Source organism: Pongo abelii, chromosome 10 (genome assembly GCF_028885655.2).
Source record: "Pongo abelii isolate AG06213 chromosome 10, NHGRI_mPonAbe1-v2.0_pri, whole genome shotgun sequence".
NCBI classification, from domain to species: Eukaryota; Metazoa; Chordata; class Mammalia; order Primates; family Hominidae; genus Pongo; species Pongo abelii.
The window spans coordinates 40,554,461-40,564,994 of NC_071995.2; positions in this window are offsets into that span (position 1 = coordinate 40,554,461).

A 10,534-nucleotide genomic window follows, 5' to 3' on the forward strand; every position below is an offset into this window, starting at 1 on the left:
TTTTAAAAACATTAACAGAAAAACAAAACTATTTAGAGGAGTAGAGTAGGAGGCAATATTATCAGGGCAGTGTGACGTTCCCTGTGGGAGAGGCTGGGTGGAGGCCATGTTGACTGTCCACAGGAGAAGGGCAGGGGCTGTCAACCCAGGCAGCTGCAGCGGTGGGCCTGACCTCAGAAACATCTTCTCCTTCTATTAAAAAAATATATATATCTCACTTTTTCTCCCATCTTCCACTGCCTCAGTGACTCCCTTGCCTCAGCCTTCTGAATCTTCCTCTGTGACCTTTGAATTTGAATTGGTTTGAATTGGTTGCTGCCCTAAGTCTGTTCTCTTCCAATCTTTCCCCACACTGCAACCAGATTAATCTTTTGAGAACACAATTTTTGTCATGCAATTATATTCTATGAAAGCCTTCTGTGCTTATTTTAAAGACCAAACTCCAAGAAGCTCTGCAAAATCCGGCTTTCATGCAGTTTTTTTTTTTTTTTCATGTAAGAGATCTTTGTTTGCTCCTTCATTGAGCCTTGTTTACTACATTACTTATGTGAATCCCTAAGATACCTGGAGCTTATTTTGAGGTTGGGAGTTGGAATTATTTCAGGGAAAAAAGAAGGAATTCTTAGTTCTATTCTGGAAAAGTCAAAGCAAATTGATATTGATTTTGTTTCAGCTTTTGGTTCTCACAGAAAATTAGAGAGTGGGACAGAGAGAATGAGCAGGTAGAATTCATGTTCATGTGCTCCTGGGAAAATTAGATTTTTTTAAAGGAATTAATACTAGAGCTCCCTTCTTAGCTGTTCCCCAGAATGACTTTCTTTCCTGAGTTTAAGGATATATTACCTTAAAAAATGGTTCCTGAGCGCTTCTCTAGTCAGTTCTGAAAATAATGAAAATTCGGCTCCTTTCAGTGTTTGAAGGAAAAAAAAAGATTTGGGAAAGAAAACTAACCATATTTAAGATTATCCCAATGAGTTTTCTGCCAAAACACCAGATGCTACTGGAAAAAAAAGATAGCTGCCACAATTTGCTGTCTGGGAACTGTGCCCGCCTGTTTAACAGGGAGAAGGAAAGCGATGTAGAAGAATGAGGTAAATGGCAATCCTACTGCAAATAAACAGTGCTTTTATATATTAAAAAAGGTATAGTAAATGCTATTATGATTACAGCACTAATTCACATCCAAATTCTTTACAACATTAAATTAATTATCAAATTTAAAGTATTTCTCAGGAAATACAAGAGCACCTTAGAGCAAATACAGTGTGAATGCTGGTCACTGTCACAGCCATTGTAAAAACTTTTTCATATCTTTATGATAAAACTTTCTGGCAATATTGTCAGTGTCAGCCTGGGAATGGTCTAGATTCAGAGGTAAGCTTTGCATTTCAATTTTCTCATGTTGATTTTTGTTTTCCTTTTAATTTTTCCTGGATTTGGATATGGCCCAAGTTTTTTATAAACCAAATCTATGTTGCATTTGCCTTACCCGGATTTAGGTTCCTTCCCTCTCCTCTCAGTGAATGAAAGCAGCATTAGAAATAGAATTAAATTTTAAGAAATGGAATATGTGTATAGTTTAAAGTGAGGCAATTGAAGCAAACCTCAAATTAGATGATAATTCCAACTTTATATTATCGTTGAGCATAAAAAAATGCTCAGGTGACTTGTCTCCTATTTTTATGCAATTTTGTGCTATCTGGCTCTAGCTTATAGCAGAAACAGAAGTTTCTATAAATTGTGTGAAAGGCAGACTTTGCTGCACTTCTCAACACTCTCCAGGGTATATAAAAAAAAAACCCAGAAATAAGAAGGGATCTAAGATTTCCTGCCTTCTGCTTTTTGAGTTACTCAAGTCTTACTCAGCCTGAGGTTTGGATTGTTCAACAGTTCATCTTATATATTTTTTAATTTGTTGTGGACCGAATGTATGTATCCTCCCCAATTCATATGTTGAAGCTCTCTCCCCCATTGTGGCTGTATTTAGAGTAAAGAAGTAATTAAATAAAATCATAGTGTGGGGCACTGATCCAATAGGATTAGTTTCCTTATAAGAAGAGACACCAGAGAACTCACTCCCTTGCTGCCTCTGTGTATATGCACTGAGGAAAAGCCATGTGAGGACACAGTGAGAAGGCAACTGTCTGCAAGCCAGGAAGAGAGCCCTCACCAGCAACTGAATTGGCTGGAACTTTGATCTTTGGATTTCCCAGCTTCCAGAACTGTGAGAAAATAAATTTCTACTGTTTAAGTCACCAGTCTGTGGTATTTTGTATGGCTGCCCAAGCATAACAAACAATATTTCTGTTTCTACTGATGATAAAGGAAGACAAATTGGCTCCAAAAAGGAGATATGTTATAGATGAGGGCAGGGACCTGGTTTGTCTTGTTTAATGACTGTCTCCCTAGCACCCAAGGGAGGGCCTGGCTCATGGCAGGTACTATTTATTTTGCTAAGTGAATGAGTGGATGAATGAATGAATAGGTAAGATATCCAAGCTTCTCATGATAGCTAAAACTGATCACTGAAGTAGATTCCAAAAAAGAGTATTATGTTTTCCCCCTCAAAACTTCTTATATGGATGCTTATCTTATTGTGATTGTTTTGGAACAGTCCCCACTAAAGGCCATCCTGAGTTTTTAAAAATAGTAATCTCCTGATTCTGTGTGAATTTCACCAGTGTTCCTATCAATGATGTCCCTTGTTTCTAGGATCCATTTCAGCATACCACAGTACATTTGGTTGCTATGTCTCTCCAGTCTCCTTTGGTCTGTGACTGTTTCCTAGTTTTTCCTTGTTTTTGATGACCTTGAGGCATACTGGCCAACTATCTGGTGTAATGTCCCCCAATATAGATGTTTCTGATATTTTTCTCATGATTGGAATGGAGCTATGGGGTTTTGGAAAGAATACCACAGAGGCGAAATGTCCTCTTTATCACATGATATAAGAAGGTACATGGTATCCACATGGAATCACTAGCGATGTTAAACTGAAGTTGTTTGTACCATGTTAATATAATTACTTAACACATCTATAGTTAATTCAATGCTATGGTCTAAATGTTTGTGTCCTCCCCAGATTAATATGTTAAAACCTGATTGATTATCAGTGTGATGGTATTAGGACGTGGGGTATTTGGGAGGTGATTAGGTCATGAGAACAGAACCCTCGTGAATGAGATTTGTGACCTTATAAAACAGGCTCTAGAGAGTTGCCTTGCCGCTTCCACCACCACGGGAGGACACAGCTAGATGGTGCCATCTATGAACCAGATGAGGCCCTCTCCTCATCTGGCTGTGCCTTGATATTAGACTTTCCAGACTCTATGAGAAATTGATTTTTGTTGTTTATAACCACTCAGTCTAAGGTATTTTGTCACGGCAGTCTGAATGGACTAAGACATGCAACAATGTCACTTTAAACTTTCTGATATAGAAGATCTCAATCTCATCTGCTTAAATTCAGAAATGAAAACCTCTCTTCTGCTCATCTTCTAGAAAGTAAGATTATGTGTTTACTTTTGTGTGTGGTCTTACAATAAATACTACGTAACCTAATATTTTCCTCTTTGTCTGAAGAACAGTGGTGAAATATGCTTAATAAGTTAACAGGGAGGAATTTTCTCTAAGGTTCTTGGTTCATTTCTGACATCCAGATAGGAACTTTGATGGCAGGGGGCTCAACTTAGCCCTCCCAGTATTAGCACATTAGGCACCTTATAAAGTGCAATTTATTTAATGTCCCGCCAGCCATACCACTCTTAAGTGTGATGTCATCAACACATTAAATGAGAACATTTGAGACTTCCAAGTTAAAAAAAGAAGTAAATTTTGGCAGGGAACTCAGAAGGTGGTACGGAAGTGGTAGTGTGGTCTCCTTTCAGTTGCACCTGAGTAATGCAGTAATGCTGATGAGTAATGCAGAGGTCAGTGTGCTGGGCGCTGATCAGCAAAAATAAAGAGATGTAAAACTGAGAGTCAGACCCCTTTATTCTTAAAAAACACAGATGTTTCCCTCTGCCTGATTTTTTGTGGGAATATTTATACTGGAACTTATCCAAAGTTGAGTCAAGTCAGGGTGAGTGAAGCAGCCTCCGGGGAATAGTGTGCCTGTCCAAAACAGGTAATTACCTTGGCCAGAGTTTGGTATATGAATGCACACTTTGCTCCCAACAAAGCCTTTAACTTGCTCAGCCTCTCTCTTGAATTGGGCCCATTGTGCCTCACTAAACTTTTGAAATTTTATTGGCTCTTCATGTTTTACTTTCTGTCTTTAGATACAATTTAATGCATTTACTGTCACAATGCAATCAAGTGCTGTGACTAAGAAAGTAAGAGATAACTGTGGATAGACAAGAAAGAAAATTTCTAGATTAAAGATGCACATTGACTCAAACTGTTATTTCAGAAAGAGCATCTTACTGTCTTCTAGATCAATAACTCTTTTTAAATATCTTTTATGTGCAAATCAGTATGTTAGATTCAAATATGTACAAAGAGAAATAAGGAATGGTGCTACCTTTACATAATACATTGAGAGACAAGGATCAAATCCATAATTAATCAATAATCAAATCCAGCATATAGATATATAACTATATTTATTTATTTATTTATTTATTGAGACAGAGTCTCATTCTGTCACCCAGGCTGGAGTGCAGTGGTGACATCTTGGCTCACTACAACCTCTGCCTCTTGAGTTCAAGTGATTCTCTTGCTTCAGCCTTCCGAGTAGCTGGGATTACAGGTTTGTGCCACCACACCCAGCTAAGTTTTGTGTTTTTAGTAGAGATGAGGTTTCACCATGTTGGCCAGGCTGGTCTCGAACTCCTGACCTCAAGTGATCCACCCACCTCAGCCTCCCAGAGTGCTGGGATTACAGGCATGAGCCACCTCACCTGGCCAACATATTAAATATAGTAAAAATAGAATGAAAATATAGCAATTGATTTTGTGAAGCTCTTTACATTGTTAAAATAGAGGTATGCAAACTGGATGAAAGCTCACTTTGTTAAGAGGTAAAGGGAAACCTTAAGTGGCTTGCATTTGGTTATCCATAAGCATTCTGAGTCTCATAGATAAAACTTGGGATTTTATTATGAGGTTATTATCACACTGAACTAGAAGTCAACCTTAGACCTCTCAGCTGCATAACTTGGCAGTTCCAAATACTGCGCCCACATTCCTTGGCAAAAACAAGCTCCCAAGAATTTTGAGTTCTTAACCTCTACATTTTCTTGGTGGTATGTCATCAACCACACCTGTAGGCACCATCTTTGTTCCTTTAACATTCCATTGAGCTTTGTACAAACAGTTAATCTACCCAACACATACTCTCAATTTTCAGAGTATTGGATGATGCAATAAATATTGAGAGACTTGCAGAGATAAAACAAGCAAAAGCATTCTAGTGATTCTTATTTTTTATTAATTCTGAGATGTCTTTCATAATCTATGAATTTTCTATTTAGGTTTTATTTTGAAAGGCACTGGCCCAGAATAAAGACTCTCATCTCTCATTTCTAGGAAAGGCATTGTGTCTCAGGGTATCCTTACCTTTTTCGGTTTGTTTTCTCCGTATTTTGGGCCTGGGAAGGGTAGGAGCTTGATTTTTCTTGTTTTCATATATTCCCAGCAATGCATTTAAAATAAAATTTTATATTTGATTCAGCATTTAGGATCTTATTGTTCAAGGGCTATTGAAAATATTTAGTTAACCATACTTTTTAAATTCGAAGTTTTCTCTAGAAACTCAAAGGAAGTGGAATAAATGAGTATGACTTTATCTCATTCTTTTCAACTCTATCTCATGCTCTAGCCATAAAACACTCTTTTTTTTTTTTTGCAATGAATAAACCAAGTATTGCAATCAGTTCATTGATATAATTAGAAAACACATAGAATTCTATTAGATTGTCTTCTATACTTTCTGCAGCACCATTTCCACTCTCAGCCCCCATTTCCCTCCCTAAAGCAACTTCCAGTAGCTGGGATATTTTAGTGGTTCTTGTGGAAATAAGAGATGTGACCTGGTCCTCTCCTGAAAGAGTAATAGAAAGTCAGACTTTTTTTTTTGGCTTTTTATCCATGCAGTCTTATCTGATAAACCTTGCCTCATGGAAGAGAGTTTCATGGTGGAACGTGGGTTGGTGTACTGTTGTTAGGGCTCCAGATAGAATTGGGGTTTTATCTAAACAGCCAGAAGGGTCAGTTAAGATACAGAAGTAATGATGATAAGATTGGTAATGATAACAAATACATATCAATGCTTACTATCTGCCAGGCATTGTTTTATGCATTTTACGTATTTAAACCATTTGGCTGAGAAGTGATAAAAAGAAGACAAATTTCAGTTTTGTTTTACATTAGCAATAGGTGATTAGTTACATCTGGGCCTTTTTATATGTTTATTTAGTGAGTTAATAGTTTAGGTTTTTGTTTTAGAGGCAAGTGGTAGGTAAGAATAGGTGTGTCTTCTTTGCATTTAGGACAAAAAAATTGAGAACTACACTAGGTATGGAGTTAACTAAATTAAATTAATTAAACTATAACCCTTAGAGCCCTTTCCATCATTTGTATACAACTGGTGTCTATCACCTGGCAAATGAGCAGAGAAGAAAATGAGTTATTGTCTGCCTTTATACCTGCCTGTGTTCCTCCATAATTTTCAGCAAATATTTCTTCTTCTTTTAAGTGTTCCCTCAATGCCAGCTGTTATATTAAGAACTGAGATGACAATATTGAAAGAGCAAAGAAGGTAACTGGGCTATGGAGGTTTACAATCTGGTGGAGGTTATAGACAAGTAAATGAGAAATTTAAATACAGTTGGATAAAGTAAAAGAGAAATCTCAGTTTCTCCTACTCTCAGATACCTAGTGTCTATAATTTTGAGATTTTGCTATTTCACTATTTTGTGAATTTTGCTTAGTGAATTGCTATTCGTAAATTGCTATTAGTGAATTTTGCTATTTCACTATTTTGAGATTTTGTTATTGAAGTAATGTTGAAACATTATACAAAAAAAAGAGTCCGCTATATGGAAATGAGAAAACCTTAAAGAAATTGGGGCTGTGAATCCATGAACTTCTGCAATGATGATTCCATGGCATGGTGAAATTTTACTTAATAAAATTCATTAGTGCAGACAAGCTGTAGTTTTAACATTCCCATGTATATAATTTAAGAAGATGGCAACAAATTGGAATAGTACCAAATGAAACTCAATAATAAGTGTCTGTTGAACGGATGAATAAAGAAAAACAAAACTGACTAAAGAGCTCTTCCTCTTGCCTCTTAGTTGAGAAACATTTGAATTATTCTTTGTAACATGCTTAATTTCATTCCTCATGTTAATGGCTGCCTTGCTAGATCTCAATTATTTTTTCCGGTTTAATCTGTCTTTGTAAGAAATTCAGTAATTCTCTTATTTGTTCTGTTTTAGGAACATCTGTTGCAAATCTAGTATTGAGTTTATTTGAAACTAACAGCTGCCCAGTATCCCATCAAAAGAAATAGCCTAGGTGAAAGCACCCCATAGATTCCTTTCTAAAAGGTCCAGTTTCTAAAAATTTACCTTTAATTACATTTAAATTATGTGATATGAGACATATAGGGATGGCAACAATTCTCACTGTTTAGCACGATGGATCAGTATTTTGTGCTTATAGTAATCCTGATGTATTTAATCCAAATATTTAGATATTTCAAAGCTACACAAGAGAAGAAGATGTTATAATTTGGACTTGAGGCCAGCTGGCTTATCTGGATCTTGGCTAACACTTTCCAAGTGAAGTGCCCCCGCCTAGACTCTGCAAGTTTCTTTGACAAATTCCCAACTCATGGCTTTCTACAAATTACGTTAAAATAAATTTGAATGGTATAACAGTGAGTCTTTGAGTGGAGTTTGCTTTTCAGAACTAAGCAAACAACAAGCTATTACTAAAATAATCATTAAAAAGAAAACCACAAAACTGCTACCAGACTAGACTCTACAAACATTGAAGCCTGTGATGCCCGTCTCAGAAGTTTTAGCTAATTTAGCAAGGGGCATTTATGAAATGCTAGCAAAGACTCCTCTGGCCACATGAAATATGACAGCAATAATATACTCTTTAAACTTTGAATTTGTAGATTTGCTCAACGCCCAAATAGGACTTACGCTCATACAACTCAACTTTTGTGTAGAGTCTACTGTTCTAAGCTTCTACATACTGGCACTGTTCTAAGCTTCTGCATACACTAGACAACAATCGTTAGAAGTGAAGACTGTTGCGAAGCCCAGGTTGTAAATGAGCAACTGAAGTCGAATAACTCATTTGAAGTCACACAGCAAATGGATGGGTAAAGTCTAAGGTCACTGAGCTAGCAATGGGAGGGTTGAAATTGAGACCCAGGCCTCTCTAATTCAAAATTCTATCTGCCCTACTGCAGTTGAGGGCTCATCTTTTGGCATCTGCCTGCAAGAGTACAAAAGTAACCAAGAAGACACTAAGGCAGAACTCAAAACACAGCAACACTGTGTACCTCTATGGCAATATGCTGCTTCTCTGTTTTTACCACATCTCCTAAACGTGAAGCCCTTTCTACCTCTTGCCTCTCTGCTTATTTCCTTTGGTCCCCACATTGCTTATTCCTACTATACATGAATACAGGCAATTCTTTCTAAAAGCTTATCGGAGACTGACAAAATGTCTACGTTATCAGAAGACAAAAGGGGAATCAAAAAGTATCTAGAGAAAAGGACTTCACAGAGACCAAAATATATTATTCACACCTCAAAATCAGGTTTTGTTTTGCAGTACTATTTCAATAAACTGACTATAGAGAATCATTAATCGATGACATTCTAGATTTGGAAAGAACCATAGAGAGAATCAAGTCAATCTCTTCACTGTAACGTTGAAAGAAATGTGGCCTAGGAAGCAGAGATGACTTGTCCAAGATGACAAAGCCAGCAAGTGGCAGACCTGAGACTTCGCCATGGGGACCTTCAGGCTCAACTCATGTTCTCTCCTCTGACTCCTTGTTACAGAAACTCCCTCCTCGGCACACAGGATGGCTGCTTGGCTTCTCTTCACTGAGATTCCATGCCTTGCTGAATGAGGCAGTGTACCTTGCCTTTAGGACTTGGAGTTGTAGAGTTAGGTAGACTTGGGTTCAAATCCTGACTCTGCTGCTTGCTAATCGCATGAATCAAGTCTTAGTACTTACCCCCTTTAAGACTCCATTTCCTCACCTGTAACATGAGAATGATACTACATGCTTCCTGCGGGTGTTGAGAAGATTAAAGGAAATAGTAGTTAATGTTTATAGATTCCTTGTTCTTTGTCATATTCTGTGCCAAGTATTTTATGTTGATTTTTTTCATGTAATCCTTAAAAAGTACGTAAAGTGCTCAGGCCATATAACAATAAATATGTTTGCTTGCATGCAAAGAGACACATACCCATACATGTATCAGTTAGGAATCTCTCACACACACACACACACACACACACACACACACACACACACACTGGGAATTTCATTTAGGCTTTGACTACATTGGCTTAAATAAATGCAGTCCTGTGGTAGGCAGTCCAGGGCCCTTGTGGTTGCCTCATGAAGCTCCAGGGACTCACACTCTTCCTGTCCTTCTGCTCTGCCAAAATCTTAGAAGAGTGACACTCTCAAGGTCACAGGATGGCTGCTCAGTCACACCATCTGTACTTCAGGTGCTTAAATAGCAGGAAGGGAGACGGGAAGGAACAGGAGGGCAAAACATGTTCTTCTGGAAGTGCTGCCCAAAGACATGTAAGTGCTCCTGTTTTCATATTGGCAATATTTCCCTCTATAGGAAAGGCTGGGAAAGGTAATTTTTATTTGGGCACATTCTAACCCCAAGTATGTGAAATGAGCAGGTAATTGGCAGTTTCTGTCATGTGTTTTTCAAGTCCGGATGAAGACTTACAACTCTCTCCAATCCATTGAGGAGGTTACTGTATATAAAGACTGTGTATGTATATTTTATTATAAAGAAACCATGGCTGTTTATTACATGTAGATGTGGGGGTCTTAGTACATGTAGAGGTCAGGCATGTAAATATGATTGCTACATCATCTCAGAACTGGTAGCTGGGATTTAGGGCAAGGCCTCAGGAAAAAAATAAAATTATCAAACAACAAAATAGTTTGTTGTGTGTTTGAGTCATCAAAGCAGGATTCAGAAAGGAATACAACAGCAGAGCAGAGGCAAATCAGCTAGAAATGTGATCAAAGGAAATCAAAGAAATAGGTGTGTAAGGACATGCCTTGGTAGAGAGAAATTATCTAGGAAAGGGAGCCATATCTATAAGGAGGACTTCTGGAGAGTCTGAAAGGTACTCCAGCTCAAGAAGTTAGGAAGCTATTTGAGGGGTAGTGAGAATTAACCTTGAGGTCAACACAGGGAGAAGCTGCAAAGAGGTGGCCTGGCCTCCTCACTGATAGAAGGAGTGTGTGTGTGTGTGTGTGAGAGAGAGAGAGAGAGAGAGAATGAGAGAATAAATCTCC